The 19,641-nt window shown below is 35.6% G+C and overlaps 1 pseudogene; it reads left to right on the forward strand.

Annotated features, from left to right (window-relative positions):
* Window positions 1–15,595: 15,595 nt before the first annotated feature.
* Window positions 15,596–15,887, forward strand: LOC119506495 (annotated as a pseudogene).
* The last annotated feature ends 3,754 nt before the right edge of the window (window positions 15,888–19,641 follow it).

Here is a 19,641-nt window from a genome sequence, read left to right on the forward strand (position 1 = left end):
GAGGCAGGCTCCTACTAGTGTGTGTATTCACCAGCAAAGGTGATTTCTTAGACAGGTCATGGTGGTGGTATCAGCGTTTCAAGAACAGGCTGGATCTGTGAGCCACCAAAATGAAGGACACTGGGCATTGCAAGCCTTATGCTACAAAAGGTAGAAGTGAGGTGGAGGTTTGGAGGGGAGGAAGGGAAAAACAAAAGCAAGAATTTCTATGTACTGAGAATGTATGGTATGCTTAATCTTGTAAAAAACCTGCAGAGTAGGAATTATTATCCTTATTTTTCACCAGAGTAAACTAAGGCACAGAGAGGTTAAGTGGTCTGTCCAAAGGGAACATATCATTTAGTAGAAGAACTAAAATTCAAAAGAAGTTTTACCTAACTCCAAAGTTTGGATGCTTTTCATTTTGCTATCTGATAATTTTGTATCTATAGTTGAATGGGTTCCAGTATTCAATTTGGCATCCTTAAATCAGCATTTTACTCTTCAGTACATGATAGAAAATAGGAGATACAGGATGTGTTGATTTGTATTTCTGAAAGGCAGAGTTTCATAACTTCTGCACTTTGATGTTTTGGAGTTGATCATTTTTTGTCGTGGGGAGCTGTCCTGTGCATTATATGATGTTTAGCAGCATCCCTGGCCTCTACCTTCTAGATGGCAGTAGCACCCCAACCCCAGTTTTGACCACCCCAAATGTCTTCAGAAAGTTCCAAATATCCCCTAACAAAATGTCCATGCCTGCACCTTCTATCCTTGTTTTGAAAACCATTGCTATAAGAAGCCAGGGGAAAAACCCAGGTCTTAGATTCAAAATACCCAAGTTACTATTCTACTTCTGTCATTTGCTAGCACTGTGAATATCAGATATTCTTGATCTTTATCTGAGAAGCCTTACCTATAAAAACTGAGAAAACTATGACTACTTATTTATTTCATATAATAATTAGAATGCTACAAAACAAATGTGAGCTTAGATATGGCAATATTTCAGACATGTGGAAGTACTATTCATTATTTTAAAAATGAACAAAGAAAATAAAAATCAGAAAACAGAAGTTTAGATAATTTTAAGGAATATGTTTGTTTCCTGAAAATTATCAAAAATCAGTTGATAGGGATAACCCATAACAACTGAGGAGGCTGCTTCTTAAAATTGAGGAGGCTGCTTCTTAAAACCAGTAATTACAATATGATAACTGGTAATGGAATTTTTGCTAACCTTAGAAGTTATTAACTCCTATCCAATAAGTGAGGCATGCAAGTCCATCCTACCGTCATATAATTGGATATAGCACAATAGATAAAAGACTAATTCTTGTTCCTCTCGAATTACAAAGCAACAATTAAAAATATAAGGTACAACATCAAGCATAGTATATTGCAAGAACTGTCATTCAGCATGCAAAAGCAAGGGTATTTCAGAAATAGCTGCTTCAAACAGTGAAGTACTTCTTTAACTACCAAGACTCTAAAACATACAGCATGTCCCACATGGGCTTGAAAAGACTAGTTTTTAAAAGGAAAAAGGGTGAATGGACTCACTACATAAATAAGAAATTCATGTCAAACAATCCTCTAAGTATCCAAACTATATCTTAAATAATCTAAAATCTTCAGTAATTCACATTTATAAATATTTGTATTCTTATTTCTCTATTTTCCTTTTGCAAAGTGAAAATATAAAGCAGAATGAGATATTGTACCAATCCCACGTTGAGTTGGAATGATAATTCTGAATATTAGTCAGATTTATAACCTCCACAAGCATAAACATATTTTAATAGAGGGGCACATGCTCATTAAAATTCCATAGGGAGAAAACACCTGTAACCATCAGAGATATTATAAAGCTGTCAAAATGTACCTGAAATTTTGGAAATGAAAATTCCATTTTGGAATATAAATCATTTTTTACTAGAGTATAACAATTGAAATAAGCCATATATGTGTGTGGCTATATATATATATATATATATATATATATGTAGTGTTTTCATCTAGCATTTCAATAATGTTATCTCTATGGTTAAAGGAAATTTCCCTTTGCTGTACTCTAGAACTTTCTTTCTTCCTTATATATTTTTTAAATAAAATGAATTGTTATAGCTTTTTTTTTTTTTTTTTTTTTTTTTACCTTTTTTCAGTCATCCCCCAGTTTGGCTATGGTCAATTGAAGTTTGTATCTCTGGGACTGAATGCTTGAAAATCACTTTAAAAGAAAAATGTTTTTGTCTTTTTCTCTTTGAATGTTGTGCCTTTCCAATGGCCTCATACATTTTTCTCTTCTTTGACTTCCTCTGTTCCATAGCTTTACCCGTTCTTGATTCATTTGGTTCAGATTCTGGAGATGTTGGGCAGACAGCTCCCATGGGCCAAAGTTAGAATAAAAATCACATATATTTTAAGGATGACTATTCAGCACCACGGACAGCAACAGCAGGTCTGCTGGCGCCTGTCCTTTGCATGGCTTTGTAGTTGACTATTTTAAGGCCACCAATAAGATTCTTCAGGGTTTGTGCTCACAATCAGTAGTTTATTTGACAATTTTGACTGGACTATATTGCTTCTTTACTTGTGGGTGGAAGTTCTTTATGCAGTTTTAAGTAAGAGTATAAGATTTTCAAATAAATGACAAAAGTTCTTGCTCTGATCCACAAAGAGAATGTGAATCATAGTCTTGGCCAGTGAAATCTCATAGCATTCTAAACTAGAATCAAATGTCTTTTGTGGAGCTCTGGACTTCAAATGCCTGAGTAGAGATAATACATCTCTACTGAATCACAATGTGGCAATTACACTTCTGATTTTACTCCTTACAACTTTACTCTGTGAGTCAGAAATCTCTTTGGGCTTCCTTTATATTTGCAGTAGTGTATTTGTCTTTTGCAAGAAATCTTTACCTGGAATTAGAAATAAATAAAGTGTGCCAGTCTTATTAGTGCTCTCCTATAGGTAGAGGACTCAGAAGTACTTCTGACAGAGTTTACCAGATCTGGAAAGCCTTCAATATAATCTTCTAAATGTTTATTGAAGGTTAGTACACACATTTTTCCTTTTCATTGTAGAAATGATAAAACCTATACAACAATTGTATTTTATAACAGCCTCTTCTCAGTGTCATAAAACTGAGGTTGTAATTTGGAATTGATAGCTACAGAAAAGAACACAAATTCAGGATTTTTCAAGTTTAAGACAAAAACTTTGTACATGTACCAGTTAAACTCCAGCACTTAAAATCCTGTGAAGTAAATTCAGGCCCTTGGGCTGGATGGAACAAGCACTACAGGTACTTTATTTATAACAGCAAGTGAAATCATCAATCTAACACATTTGATACATGTGCTGTTCAGTTTTCGAAAAGTAAAAAGAAAGCTGAAGGAAATGAATGTGGCGTATGGCTCAATGCCAAGCATTTTGAAAATGCACATCTAGAATTGAAACATAATTTATCTTGTAGTTACACAAGCATTCTAGAGGCCTTTCTGCAGAGTCAGCAAAGTGCCATGTATTGGTAATCAGCCTGGAGGGAGGTGGGGTCACTGAGCAGCATGTAGAAGGGAGACTTGCATTTTTGTAAAGATTTTGATCAGTAATGTAGAGCTGGTGTTTCCTACCTTGAGTAAATTCTGATATTTGGGGCATTAGAATATTATATAAACAGAACTGTATGGCCTCTGAAAAACTAGCTAATGCCTTGATCTCTTGGTTAGGACAGTATTTTCAGCTTAGTTGGTTTCAAAAACAAAAACACACCATACTTAATGCAAGAGAGCAAGAGAAATCATCAAGAGACAATGCTGTTTAAGAATTATATTTCGGACATTGTCAGCAGAGGTGCATGTATATGACATTTACAGTAATGAAAAATAAGAAATAACCAATTCACATGTCCAAATATTTGAAAATAGCAGCAGAAAGAGAGAGAGAGAGAGAGAGAAAGAGAGAGAGAGAGAGAGAGAGAGAGAGAGAGAGAGAGAGAGAGAATATGTGTCATTCACCATTGTTTTTCAGCTCTATCTTTGAGTGGATATCATGTGTCAGAGACTATGCTTGGCAGTTGGGATCTAAAATGAAGGTAGTCCCTACTCAAATCAATTTTTATGCCATTTTACATGGTGTGGCGGTTTGTATGTATTATGTCCCCCAAAATGCCATGTTCTTTAATGCACTCTTGCAGGGGCAGACATATTAGTATTGATTAAGTTGGAACCTACTGATTGTTTCCATGGAGATGTGACTCAGTCAACTGTGGGCAATACCTGTGATTGGATAATTTCCATGGAGGTGTTACCCTACCCATTCAGGGTGAGTGGTAATGAAATCACTGGAGCCATATAAAAGAGCTGACAAACAGAAGGAACTCAGAGCAGCTTAGAGAGACATTTTGAAGATGGAAGCCATTGCAAGCAGATGCTGACATTTTGGAGAACTCCATCTTGAAATGCAACCTGGGAGCAAGCAGATACCAGCCACATGCCTTCCGAGCTAACAGAGGCTTTCCGGATGCCAATGGCCTTTCTCCGGTGAAGATACCCTACTGTTGATGCCTTACCTTGGACACTTTTTGGCCTTAAGACTGTAACTTTGTAACCAAATAAAACCCCTTTATAAAAGCCAATCCATTTCTGGTGTTTTACAAAATGGCAGCATTAGCAAACTGAAACACATGGCAATATAAAAATGTACAAAGTTAAAAAATTATCCTAGAAGATAGAATGGGTAATATCTATTTACTCTACCAGTGTGATAAGGAACAGATTTAAAGACAAGAAAGTATAAGGGAGTAAGATGGAGCCTAGAAAGGATGACTATTGGGACAGGGATAGCTTAATCAATTATGGGGCTACATATGAAGGCAGGAGATTGATAGGAAAAAAATCTTATGTGATCTAAAATTAAAGATTTTGAGACAAAAATTATGATTTAATTTTAATAAAACCTAGCTCTTACAGAACTGAAGCAGATTATTCAGGGGTAACCATTAATTCCAAGGGGTTTGGTGGGGGTGTCAGTACCTGAAAGCAGTAGAAATAGTTGTCACTAATGTACAGTTCAGGTGAGATATAAGAATCTGTTACTAAACATATAGCCATGGAATAATAGAGACAGAATGGCCTTAAAAGAAATTAAGGGGCTAAAACCAGTAATCATAACTCTAATAGTTAATATTCAATATAATGATAAAAATTCATCTACACAATAACTCTTGGGGTAATCATCATGTCACATGATAGTTTTAAGCCCCATCATGACAGTATAAGTTTCCTAAGTAAGTGTAAGTTTCAAAAAGAATTTTAAAAACCATATATTCATACAACTATAGGCAGGAGAATAAACCATATTAAAATAATAACTTGTTTCTATAAAAGCTAAATGGAACCTTCTCTGTGCTCTTCAAATTCTACTCTCTTAGAAACACATACTCAACAAAAATGTATACTTATATTCACAAAAACACATGTGCTAGAATGATCCTAGTAACTCTATCTGTAATAGCATCAAAATGGAAACTATCCAAAATCTACCACAGATACAGTTGACAAATAAAATGTAGTATATTCTCACAATGTGGAATATTATACCTCAATGAGAATAAAAATATTATAACCCCATAGAAGAGGATAATTAGATCTCACAAACATTATGCTGAATGAAAGAAGCCAGGAACAATGAGTACATGCTGTCTGAGTCTATTCATATAAAGCAGCAAAATTTCATGGTATTAGAAATCAGTGTAGCTGTTATTCTTTGGGGGAGATAGTGGCTGGAAGGAGATGTGAAGGAGTTTTGTGGTTCTGTATGTAGGTTATATGAGTGTGACTGATTTGAGAATCTCTACCTAGCTGTTCCCTTGTGATAGTTACGTCATGTACTTTTCTGTATTTATATTATACTTGAACAAAAAGTTTAAAAGCTGATAGTGAAGATGAGAAGAAACAGTAGCAAGCAAATGGATTGTTGCCAAGCAAATGCAAATGGACTTTTCAGAAAAGCCTCTTGTTATACCTACTTATGTGTAGAATTATACATACTGGACAAAGAGACGGGTTTGATAGGCTCTATTGGGGTTAATTACATTGCTGGTTTTAAATGATTCCTCACAAATATACTCCTTTGACTTTGTCGTCACCTGCATGCTTTCAGGGGTTTATGCCTATACGAACTGCATCGAAAAATTATCTGCTGGTTGCTTTTTGTGTGTGTATAATCATCCCAAGGTCTTGTGTGGGCTGTCCATGGAAACTCACAAGTGGTCATGGATTGGAACAATGTACCACTTTATCCCCTGCAAATAATGGCTTCCAGCCAACTCACAAGAAGAATGAAACTGCCTTGTATCAGACCTCCTGCTGTGCATTAGAATTTCAGTTACAGCTGCTACCTTGTTATAACACTCACATTTCTTCACTCACAAGGCCAGCTTCACAGAAAAAAAATTCCCTGTTTTCATTGTCTAATTATCAACTTCACATACCTTGGAAACAGACTATGGCTCAAGCATGTGTAGGATTCAAAACATTATTGTAAGAGTCAGATACGGAACAATAAAAAGATTTCCAACCTTTGTTAATGGGCTTTTATAACAGGAAAATAATGATGACATTAAAAAAAATCCTAACATTTTAATGGACATACTTACTAGAAATATGAAGTGATTTAGATGAACTGAAGGAAAAAACTTAACATAGGACAAGGTGGGCCAGGAACTTATTCAGAACACTGGCACCCTGCCAAGCACACCTCTAGAAGGGACATGCAACTTTAATCTTTATTATGGAGTGATCAAAAGTGGACTGATTCTGAATGCCATCTGCTCTCAATGAAGCATTGGAGGTACAGGCTGCTCACTCTGATTTGTCCTTCCCCTCTGCTCTCTAATTTTACCCAAAGTCTCACTTTGAAAGGTTGAGTTTTATTAATGGAAAAGTTTATGATAGTTAATATTCTTTACAACAACCATTCATTTTTAATTAACAGCAGAGTGGACAGCTGAAGTTTCTTCAATTCTGAAGAGCAAGTCATTATTATGTAACCAGAGGTCTCTATTCCGGCAGGAGGAGGATGAGATTTCAGCGAGTGTCCAGATGAAATCTTCAATGTTAGATACAACATAGAGTCTGAAGCCTACTTGTTTTTTTGTTTGTTTGTTTGTTTGTTTGTTTTTGTTTTTTGGAACAGACAATTTAGATTAGTGGTAAAGAGATGGAGACAGGTGGAAAGTGAGGCATTCTGATTTCTAATGTACGATATCCTAAATTAAACAAAGAATCCTGAAATTCATGTGCTTCATTGTGCCTTATTATATATCATGCCCTACTGAATAAAGTGCATTAGCCTGCATTACTTAGGTTATGTAGGATCCCAGAATAAATCAGTGACATTTATAAGAAACCTCTGGTCATAGATAAATATGACTGACTTGCAATATAGGGGATAATTAGTATAACTTTAAATTCTCGGGACTCTCTTTATGAGCTTAGGAAAACAGATTCACTGTTGTTCAGGACACACTGGCTGTTAAGTAGTTAAACCTAAATTGTTTCTTTCTCCTCCCTATTATTTCGCATTTCCAAGGCAGTTATTCTTTGAGGGCCCACATTTCAGATAACATGTTAAAGTGAAAGATTTTAAGAAATTCATGGGAGCTATTTTGAATGAGTCCTCAGAGAGTCCACTGCCTGCATGATATAAGTGCAAAGATGGCACTGCCTTTCATATACACCAGAAAACACTCGAGTTACAAATGCTCTCCCCTGGATATGTTAGCACCATTGCTCTCTCTGATTATGGAAATGCAACTCACTTCCCCCAAAGACAGTGCACATTTACACATGAAATCAGCCTACTTTTGTATTTTCCTGATTAGTGTCACCATTGTGTCTGGTAACTCACCTAAGGCAAGCTACTACCACCCAAATAACATATGTTACTATTTCCTGGAACTTCCACTCCTGGGGCCTCTCTGAAAGGATACCACTAAATTACTGTCAGAATGCATACTGATACCTCAGCATAACTCAATTACTCTGACAGCTTTTCTTACATTTATCTTTTACTACTTAAAGATTTATTGTTCTGTCCCTTAAGTAAAACTGCGGAGCAAACCAAAAAACAATTTATTCCTAATTTGCCAAGTCAGTAACAAACAACCTTGGTCCCTTAAAAATGAGATTACTAAGGATAATGTTCTAAGAATCTCTTTGTCATCAAATGGAATTTTTAAAAAGAGTTGTGTTTTAAGATTGAAGCTCTTCTCTTTTAAGGCTATTCCTTATCTTGTGAAGTCGCCCTTGTGAAAATGCACAATGACAAAATATCAGAGTACTAAGGTTCACAGAGGACAACTGGGGGAAACAGAAAGATTTGAAAGTTAACAAATATTTTGAAGTTTTCTTTTCACTAACTCTAATGGCATATGCGTAAAAGAAAATGAACAGAAATCGTTTTAAAATAATAATAGGTGTATAGCAAACAGAATTATAATTTGGATACAAGAAGCACTTGAATACAATGAAGCAAAATGTATATAAAAATAAAGGAACTTTAGCATTTCTCAAGGAAATTAAATGCACTTAACAGATATTTGAGAATCAGTAACTAATAAAGGAAGTCACAAGACCTAGATCATGACAAAGATTTTGAACTCCTGTTAGTTGACAAGTCACTTTAATTTTCTGTACTTTTATTTTCTCAACTGTAATTGCAGGAACGAGGGAAAATGGTTTGCAATGCTTTCATTTCCTCACTGACTAAAGGCGGGGGAAAGGAGCAGCAATGCATCTTGACTTTTCATAAGCCCTTCCATAAGTATGGGAAAAAATTAATTATCAGGCCTGTGGTTATCTGAGGGTCTGCCTGTAAGGCAAGGAGGGCATCATTACACTATGTTATATAATATGTTGGGAAATACAAACTGGTTTCAGTCTTTCACAATACCAAGAATTCTTGCAGTCAAAGACGAAATGCCTGCCCATGGATGTTTGTTGAATAAATTCAAAGCCATTACCATTAACAGAATAATGAGTCCAACATTCTGCTACTGAAGGGTGAATGAACTTGCCTTTATAGACACCAAGAGCTCTTCCAAGTAACCAGAACCAACAGAAAACTATTTTCTTCTTCAGTTCCCACTTATTATTGCTACTTAGAACAGCTATAAACTAGAGATATCCCTAAAGAGATTTGGAAGTATTCTTGCATTTAGGAAGTGTCACAAATATCTTTTCTTTCCAGGCAATTTTCTGTTCACCACCTTTTTTTTTTTTTTTTTTTTTTTTTTTAATCATCATTTTATTGAGATATATTCACATACCACGCAGTCATACAAAACAAATTGTACTTTCGATTGTTTACAGTACCATTACATAGTTGTACATTCATCACCTAAATCAATCCCTGACACCTTCATTAGCACACACACAAAAATAACAAGAATAATAATTAGAGTGAAAAAGAGCAATTGAAGTAAAAAAGAACACTAGGTACCTTTGTCTGTTTGTTTGCTTCCCCTACTTTTCTACACATCGATCCATAAACTAGACAAAGTGGAGTTTGGTCCTTATGGCATTCCCAATCCCACTGTCACCCCTCATAAGCTACATTTTTATACAACTGTCTTCGAGATTCATGGGTTCTGGGTTGTAGTTTAATAGTTTCAGGTATCCACCACCAGCTACCCCAATTCTTTAGAACCTAAAAAAGGTTGTCTAAAGTGTGCGTAAGAGTGCCCACCAGAGTGATCTCTCGGCTCGTTTTGGAATCTCTCTGCCACTGAAGCTTATTTCATTTCCTTTCACATCCCCCTTTTGGTCAAGAAGATGTTCTCCATCCCACGATGCCGGGTCTACATTCCTCCCCGGGAGTCATATTCCACATTGCCAGGGAGATTCACTTCCCTGGGTGTTCACCACCTTTTGATTCTGCAATCTAAATATAGCAGTAATACAGCAAATATAGCAGTAAGAATATTATCATATAAATTACATTATCTAATAGAAATACAGTGATTTTATAGAGCAAACATGTCCACTAAACTCTTTATATCTATTACCTTACTTGATGGGAAAAAAACCTATGTATTAGAGACTTTAATTCTCCAAGGATACAAACCTAGTGACTGAAGGACCTGAGATTCAAAACCAAGCAGTCTGAACCCAGAACCTATGTTCCTTGCCATTATGCTACACTCCATCCCATATCGTCTTAAGTTTCAAATTTGCACACAAGCTGCTAGAAGTCACAGAAACTGCCCTCACCTTAAACCTTGCAGGGAGTTTTTCTGCTCTTGGCCTTTTGACATGCCACACAATCCCCAACAATTTAGAGAGATTCCTTTTCCATTTAAAGTCAGGTATTCTTTGCTTTCTGTCTTCCCTAACATGAATCTTGAATCAACAATCTGCCATGGCTTCCCCACCCTTCTCCCTCAGACTATTTCCTTGTGTTATGTTTTTGTTTGTTTAGTTCATTCAAAGGGTTGGCTTAACAATAAGAATTTATTGGCTCATGGTTTCAGAGGCTAGAAGGCTTCCTTCATCACTGGGTCAGGATCTTCTGGCTGGCCAACAATCTTTGGGGTTTGTGACTTTTCCATCACATGGCAATGCACATGACCAGGGCTTCTCCTTTCTTTCTCTTCTGGATTATTTGGACTTCCAGCTTCTTGCTGCTCCCCATGGCTTCTCTCCCTGCCTGACTTTCACTCTGCTTATAAAGGATGCCAGTAATTCATATTCAAGTCCAACCCAATTCAGTTGGGCCATGGTTTAACTGAAGAAATATCTTGAGATCTTATTTGCAATGGATCCTCACTCACCAGAATGCAGACCAAAACCAAGAACATGTCCAACTGAGGTCTACAATTTAATCCCCAATACCAATCTAAACAAACAAACAAAAAAAATGTTTAGAAGTGCTTTTTTGGTTATCAGGCTTTTGTTGCTATTATCAGAATGGGGAAATAGAATAGCAATACACACGGGGAAATTGTAAGTTTTGTAAAAATTCAGTATTCCCTTTTTCTGGATTTTTTTCATGAGAAAATGAAATAATAGCTAAAATCACTTAACTTAAAGGACTGCTTGATTCACCATCCCAGAATTAAAACGATCAATGCCTAAATTACCTTGAATAGAATTAAATTCATCTATGTTTGGAACAGTTCTTACTTATTTTTCTTCCATTGAATAACTGATCTTTAAAATCTGTGGAAGGCTCTAAACCAGGCTGACCCTGCTTTAGGCACTCCAGAGCAAGGCATGGATTCTCTCCACCATCTTACTCACTTAAACCTGGGAAAAAAATGTACAGACTGTGTGTTTCCCCTCACTTCAGGGGAGCCATTGGTCGGTTCTCCTGTCAGGACCTCAGAAATTGTCCTTGGTTGAATACATTGCAGCTTTATACCACCCTCCTACATTATACCTTTGCAGTCCTACTTTCTTGAGATTCTACTAAATTACCAATATTCCTGCTTTTGTGTTTCCTTGCTTAATAGTTTCATTAAAGGAGGAAGAGCCCAAGGGAGGCTGACAGCACAGTATCAAGGAGAGACCATTCCCCTGAAAATGGACTAAGGAGGAATCCATCTTAGTGACAGCACCATTCTTTCTGGTACAGTGTTTCCCAAAGGGTGGTGTGCATAAAATCAGTAAGGATATTTTAGGTAATGCATAGATGAATATAAAAAATAAAAGTTGTGCATTGATTATAATAGATAGCACCTCCCCCCCAAAACAAAGCACTACTAACATACAACACCTATGTTTGTCTGCATATCATTTCATAGGACAAAGCAAAGTTACAAAGCGAGTAGACTTAAAGGCAACTTCGAGATAAATGATGATACCAGTGGTGCACAGAAATGGCAAAACATGCAAAGGTACTATTTGGATGACAGAAATCTAAAAAAGTATTGTCTTAAAAGAGTAAGAATCTCATTAAACTCATGCAACAGACACATTCAGACTTTGGGGTGAGATGACTTACTGGATGGGTTACCTGTGGTCTTCCTCAGTGTCTTAATCCAAAAAGATGGAATGTTTTTCCCAGAGTGTACTTAGGTGCATTAAAGAACATGACTACATGATAGGACCCATCGTAGGCAGCTAATAAATTTTAGTTTGCTATTTTCCCCATATATTCACCTGATGAAATAATAAACATAATAAGTGATGTTTATGGGTGGCCTGAGGTCTATCAATGTTTTCTTTTTGCCTCACTTCTACCTCTTCTCTTTCTCCTCCACTGTTGACCTCTATTAGTCCATGAAACCAGGAATCACTGTATGAAGGACAAAACCTACAAACTTCAAGATCTTTCAGAATCTGTTTTAAGTTGATTAGTATCTTCCGTAAGAGAGGACTCAGTGACTCGTATTTTCCAATGAGTATTTGGAAGCTGGGTCACAAGAGGTTAACTTTGCAAAGAAATGAAAACATGCTGCCTTTTCCAGAAAAAAAAAAAAAAAAGACTGTCAGTGAGAATAAAGCAATTTCCCAGTAATACTGAATAGTTCCCTAGCAATTTTTCAGTACTCATCAGTGATAAATTTTTTATAAGGGATATAACTGAGTGCTAAAATTTAAATACACTTTTTTAAACTATCACTACAAGTAAAAAATTGATTTTTCTGGGAATATGGAATTATTTTGGCTTACAATTATGTCATAATGGAAGCAGCAACCATTTTAATAGAGGGATTCGTATGTAATTTTCAGTGCTCCTTTACATAAAATGTGTGAATTCCATGAAACCTTTATTTTTATATTTAATCAAACTCTTGTTTGCAAAACACTTTTAAAAGAAGGCAGCAACCAACCAACTGTATTACTGAAAACCCTAAGACTCATAAAAGCTTTAGTTATTAACTTTATTTTTCAGAAACTTAAAACCTCCAGATTGTTCCTATGCCAGATAAGCCCCGAAACTTGGAGGCACCAGTCTCTCCCAGAACATCAACCAGTTACATCCCCATACCCCATAATGTCAATACCCATTTTCAACATGTAGAAGTTAAAATAGTCATTGCCCAAATATCCCTGAAAATTGAGAGAAGGATCAAATGAGAGGGAGGAGTTCTAACAGAGAAGTTAAGATTTAACAAATGACTATGACCACTGAAACTATATAGATATTTCTTTTAGTTTCTCATGTTTTAGAACAGCCAGAAGGAAATACCTGAAATTGTGGATCTGTAACCATACTATACTTTGAAATTTGCTTTACAACTACTTGTTAAACTGTTCCTTGAAATTGATCACTTTTCTGTGTATATGTTATAATTCACAATAAAAATGTTAAAAAAAGAAGGCAGCGATAAATTTCTATTTTTAAAAATATGTAAATAAATACATATAGAAATATCTGTACACTATAGTCTTTAAAACACAGATATTGGATAAAAAATAATTGATATTATGACTAAACTTTTCAATACATGTTTTTGGTGGGATATTATCTCTGGAAATAATTTTTAAAAAAGAATCCAAGTTGCTTTAAATATTCAGGAAAGTTACCAAGGAAGCTCAGCAAAGCTTCTCCTTGAGGAGATAACCTACTTCTACTAGGACTTTGAGTCAAAAACCCTTTAGTGATACTGCAAGGAAGGAGATATCTCCAAGCAAATGTAAATTGTCTGGGACTCACCATGGGAAGAGGACCATGATTCCACAATTACCAGGAAGATAGCATCACAGTATTTGTGTAAATTGACCTGTATGATTTATTTCTCTATAAGTTTAACACCAACAGAAGCAGCTAAAGGAGCTCTTCTCTATTGAAAAAAAAAAAATATTTTTCAAATGACTTAAAAATAAATGGTTTAATGAAAATAAATCTATTAAACATCTCAAGTGTGCTGGTTTGGATGTATTATGTCCCCCAAAACGCCATTATCTTTGACACAGTCTTGTGTGGGCAGGAAACATATTGGTGTTGATTGGGTTGGAGACTTTTGATTGGATGTTTCCGTGGAGATGTGATCACTCAGCTGTGGGTGAGATCTTTCATTGGATAATTTCCATGGAGGTGTGGCCCTGCCCATTCAGCATGGGCCTTGATTAGTTTACTGAGCACTAGATAAGCTCAGACAGAAAGAGTGAGCTTGCTACAGCCAAGAGGGACACTTTGAAGAAAGCACAGGAGCTGAGAGAGGAACTGCAGTTTAACAGAGACATTTTGGAGACAGCCTTTGAAAGCAGACTTTTGCTCCAGAGAAGCTAAGAGAGGACAAATGCCCCAAGAGCAACTGAGAGTGACATTTTGGAGAGAAGCTGAAGCTTAGAGAGGAACATCCTGTGAGAAAGCCATTTTGAAACCAGAACTCTGGAGCAGACGCCAGCCATAGACCTTTCCAGCTAACAGGGGTTTTCCAGACACCATTGGCCATCCTCCAGTGAAGGTACCCGATTGTTGATGCATTACCTTGGACACTTTATGGCTTTAAGACTGTAACTGTGTAACCAAATAAACCCTGTTTTTAAAAAGCCAATCCATTCCTGGTGTTTTGCATTCTGGCAGCATTAGCAAACCAGGACACCAAGAAACCATAAGATAATGTTGACTGCCAAATCCTCAAAACACCATAAAAATGATCAAGGTAAATGACATCACATATAGCCCATGAATATAGCAAACCAACCTCAACTGGAATATTGGGGGAGAAATTTCTAAAACCAATAGATATTCAGGTTAGTGGATCTAAGGAGAAAAATTATGTGATGGTTTCCCTATACTCAGAAGACAAATTCTCAAAGTTATTTAATAAAACAGCAATTTATGAATACTTCATTCACATGTTTATTTATATTGACTTATAGCTACCAAGCTATCAATCAATAATCTATCTATATGGATAAGTTAGATCAATAGAGCTATTTTAGCCCAAAGAAAGCATCTGACTTAATGGGGAAATAATGGCTGCTTTCCCATTGTGGGGACATGGAGAAAATGATCACTATCTCCACTATTTTAAGTATTTTATTGGAGATGTTATCAAGGTAACCAGACAAGAGAAAACAATTAGAGGCATAAAATTGGAAAGAATAGGTAAAATTATTTCTATGTGAAGATAAGATAATATACCTGAAATTCAAAAGAATTGATTTTAAAACAACACACAGAATACAAATTCAGTAAAATAGCAGGATATATAATTAACATAAAACATGAATATACTTTATATACATTCAAACAATAATGAGTTAGAAGAGCTAATGGAAGTGAAAAATCTCATTTCCCACAGCAAATTTAAAAATTAAATAGCTAGGAATAAATTTGATAAAAATCAACCAAATCTGTATAAAGACAATTTTTAATTTTCCTGAAAGGTCAAAAATAGAATTGAACAAATGGAAGGCCATACCATATTCTTGGATAACATAACTCAGTATCATAATCCTTTCAATGCTCTCTGAGTTAGTTAATTTAATAGAGTTGCAACAAAAATAGCAATCTAATTATCTGGAGACAGACAAGTTGTTTATAATATCTATGTATATGTATATGTATAGGTATAGGTATAGGTGTAGGTATAGGTATATGCATATGTATATATCAGTCCTTTGGCAGCAGGAGCCAGTGAGGAGCTGCAGCCATGACTCTGCACTATGCTCTGTCCACAGGCCTTGACAAGCTTGCTAAGGTTACCAAGAACATGAGCCAGCCAAGGCAGTCACCGTGGTGTGCACCTCACCAGCACAGAGTTTGTATGTGACATGATCCAAGAGGTGTGCCATGCCCTGTAGCTGCTCAAGGTCTCCAAGGACAAATGGGCTCTCAATTTTCTCAAGGAAAGGGTGAGGACACATATCTGCACCAAGAGGAAGCAAGAAGAGCTGAGCAACATCATGTTCACCATGAAGAAAGTGGCTGTCAAGAAGGATTAAGTCGCCCTCTCTGTTTTTAATAAAGTCTTTACAGAAAATAAAAATACACACATACACACACACACACACACACACACACACACCCTAAATAAAAATCACTAGGAGGAAAACCTGAAAAAGAGGTGCACTGGTGGCCAGGATAGCCCTATTAGAAATGGAAACATTCTATAAACCCTCTCTGTTTTTTGTTTTTTTTTTTCATAAAGTGTAGCTATTGGCACATGAAGAGTCAAATAACAATGGTCTAGAATAGAAAAGTTCAGAATTGATCCAAGTACCTAAGGAAATATGATGCATGTTTTTAGAGACATCTGAAGACAATAGAGAGAGAGGTAGACTTTTTGATAATTGATGTTGAGACAACTGGTAGTCATTTACAAAAAGATAAAACTGGATCTAGACACACACTCGATACCAGAATAAATTCCAAAGGGATTAAAGATTTAAAGAAAAACATGGAGGGATTCTTTTTAACCAAGGAATGGAGGTAGGCATTTTATTCTTCAAAATCTGGAAGCAACAAAAGACAAGAATGATTATTAAGTCTTGAAAGAAAATAAAAAAAAAAGAAAAAGAAAAACACATTTAGTAAATTTACAAACTAAAAAACAAAAACATGTTACATTACAAGCAAATTGTTTACCTCCTTGACATATAAAAAGCTCTTAAGAATTAAAAAGACAATGGTCAAATACCTAATAAAAAAATAGAGAAAACATGAGGCAAGATCCAGAAAAAGATAAGCAAATGATACTTAAGCATATGAAAAAATAACCAATCTCACAAGAATATGCCTCATATTATAATATGCCTCAAAAATAGGATACAAATTAAACTACAAAGAGATACAACTTCTCACTTATCAGATTGATAAAAATCCAAAAGTTTTACAATATGCTCTGTTGGCAATGCTATGGAGAAACAGACTATTGCATTGCTGGAGTGATTGCAAAATGGCACAACTGCTATAGAGGGGAATTTGGCAATATCAAGCAAAATTGCATATGCATTAACACCTTGACTCATCAATCTGAGTGCTAGGACTGCATCTAGGAGAGAAAGAAAACCATTCAAGGTATGAAATAATTGAGGCAAATGGTTAGTCATAGCAGCATTATTTGATACAGAATAAGGCTGGAAACAATCCAAATGCTCCACTGGTTTAATGAACTATGGTACTTCCACAGAAAGTATTATACAGTTGCAAAAAAGAATGAAGACCAGTATTTATGTACCAGTAACAAAGATCTCTAGGATATATTAAATAAATATATTTTTTTAAAGAGGGCAAAAGGAAAATAGCGGAAATAAGAATGAATATATGATTGCATTTCATAAGTTTTAAGAAAAGAAATAGTGGTAATGAAACCAAAAATAATAAAAGTATTTACTTTAAGAGATGGTAAGACAAACATTGAGGACTGATAGTTTAATGTGCCAAGCCCTCTATCACACGACTTGCCCTTATGAAGCTCATTACTGCAAAAGAGAGGCTAAACCTGCTTATAATTGTGCCTAAGAGTCTCCTCCTGAATGCCTCTTTGTTGCTCGGATGTGCCCTCTCTCTCTAGCTAAGCCACCTTGGTAGGTGATCTCACTGCCCTCCCTCCTACGTGGGATCTGACTCCCTGGCAATGCAGGATATGACACAGTGGGGTTGAGAACATCTTCTTGACCAAAAGGAGGATGCGAAATGAAATGAAACAAAGTTTCAGTGGTTGAGAGAGTCCAAATGGAGTCGAGAGGTCACTCTGGTGGGCATTCTTATGTACAATATAGAGAACACTTTTTAGGTTTTAGTGTAGTGAAACAGCTAGAAATAAATACCTGAAACTATCAAACTAGAACCCAGTAGCCTTGACTCTTGAAGACGATTGCACAGCAATGCAGCTTACAAGGGTTGACAGTGTGATTGTGAAAGCCTTGTGGATCACACTCCCTTTATCCACTGTATGGATGTATGAGTAGAAAAATGGTGACAAAAAAACTAAAAAAATAGGGTGGGGGGGATGCTTTGGGTGTTCTTTTTTACTTTTATTTTTTATTCTTTTTTTCACTTTTTCTGGTACAAGGAAAATGTTCGAAAAATAGATTGGGGTGATGAATGCACAACTATATGATAGCACTGTGAACAACTGATTGTACACTTTGGATGACTGTATGGTACGTGAATATATCTCAATAAAAATGAATTTTAAAAAAGGTGGTAAGAACTAGAATGAAAGCATGATTTTGCCGGGGAGAAATCTTTAAATATTTTATCTTTTAAAACATGCAAATATCTCATTTATTAAAATGTAAATAAGTGATGAAAAAAACTTAAAATTGAAAATAGTGAAAGGAATAAAACTGCATTTCAAATTTGGTATCATAATTATATAGCACTTGAATGTAGTAAATACATTACTCTAACAATGAACCCTTAATAGTATATATTCTAAGGACAAAAAGAACTATAACAATGTCTTAAACATCATTTAGTTGTTTTATTTTTAGTAGCATTGTTAATATAATTATAAATCGTAGGATGACTCAGTTAAGTATATATAGTAATGTTATTAGGAACCAAGAGTTCCAGTGTGAGAGAAAAGGGGACCAAATATAAAACTGAAGAAAATAAGTTCTTTCTTATTATATATTAGTATAATATTAAATTTTTAACAGGAATATTATATATATGCTCATAAATATATGTAGTCCATCTATATCTATCTATCTACCTATCTATCTACCTACCAAATCTATCATTTCTGACTTTGTTCATTGAAATGGCCTATAAACAATGATAGCCTAGTAGCATTGAGCACACCTAGCAGCCAGATTTTGGTTTCTTATCCTCACTGAAGGGAACCAAAATTCCTTGGAGAAATGGCTAACTTCAGGTCTAGAGCAGCAAAAGGAGAAGGGGAACATGGACAGACTATCTTTTACTGTCAGAAGCACTCACAAACTAACAGGAATTGAGCAATAGGAGACCTGAGCCAGGCAAATTTGAAACAATTTGACCAGCAAAAAGAGAAATGACCAAAACTGATGGCAAGACATTAATAAATAAAAATAAGTAAGTCTTTAGTAATTCTTTTTTCATGGTGCCAACATATCCTCACACTGATTACTTGCTGATTTCAAGGAGAAAACACACACACACACACATACACTCATACATGCACACATGGACCCTCACACACACACACATCTTTACTGGTGATATCTGGTGTCCCTCTTTACCAAATGATCCAATTTATCATCCCTAAATGGAAGTGATAACTTTGTATGTTTTCTGATATGACGCATTTTGAAGTCAATTTCGCCATCTATTTAGCATTCTTACTTACATGCACAATTTAATATACAGAAGTTTTTATACAGAAAATATAAAGGATACAAGAAAGTTTAATGACCTCATGAGAAGTCAGACAAATACAGAATATGTGATCTTCTACATGACAATTGGTCTGGTTCCTCCGAAGAGTTACTGTCATTGGGAAAAATAAAGTAAGAGACTATTACAGATTTAGTATAATATTAAACCAAAACAACCAAATAGGATGCATGAGTCTTCATTGGCTCAATTTTAGAAATAAAAAATGCTACAGAAGACATGGGATGGGGGAGGGGTTTGGACAAGGTACCCAAGAAAACATGTTCTTAAATGTGATCCATTCCTGTGCTTGTGAACCCTTCTAAATAGGACCTTTTGATGAGGTTACTTCAGCTAAGGACTGGCTCAAATGATTCAGGATGGCTCTTAATC

This window comes from Choloepus didactylus, chromosome 11 (assembly GCF_015220235.1).
Source record: "Choloepus didactylus isolate mChoDid1 chromosome 11, mChoDid1.pri, whole genome shotgun sequence".
NCBI lineage: Eukaryota > Metazoa > Chordata > Mammalia > Pilosa > Megalonychidae > Choloepus > Choloepus didactylus.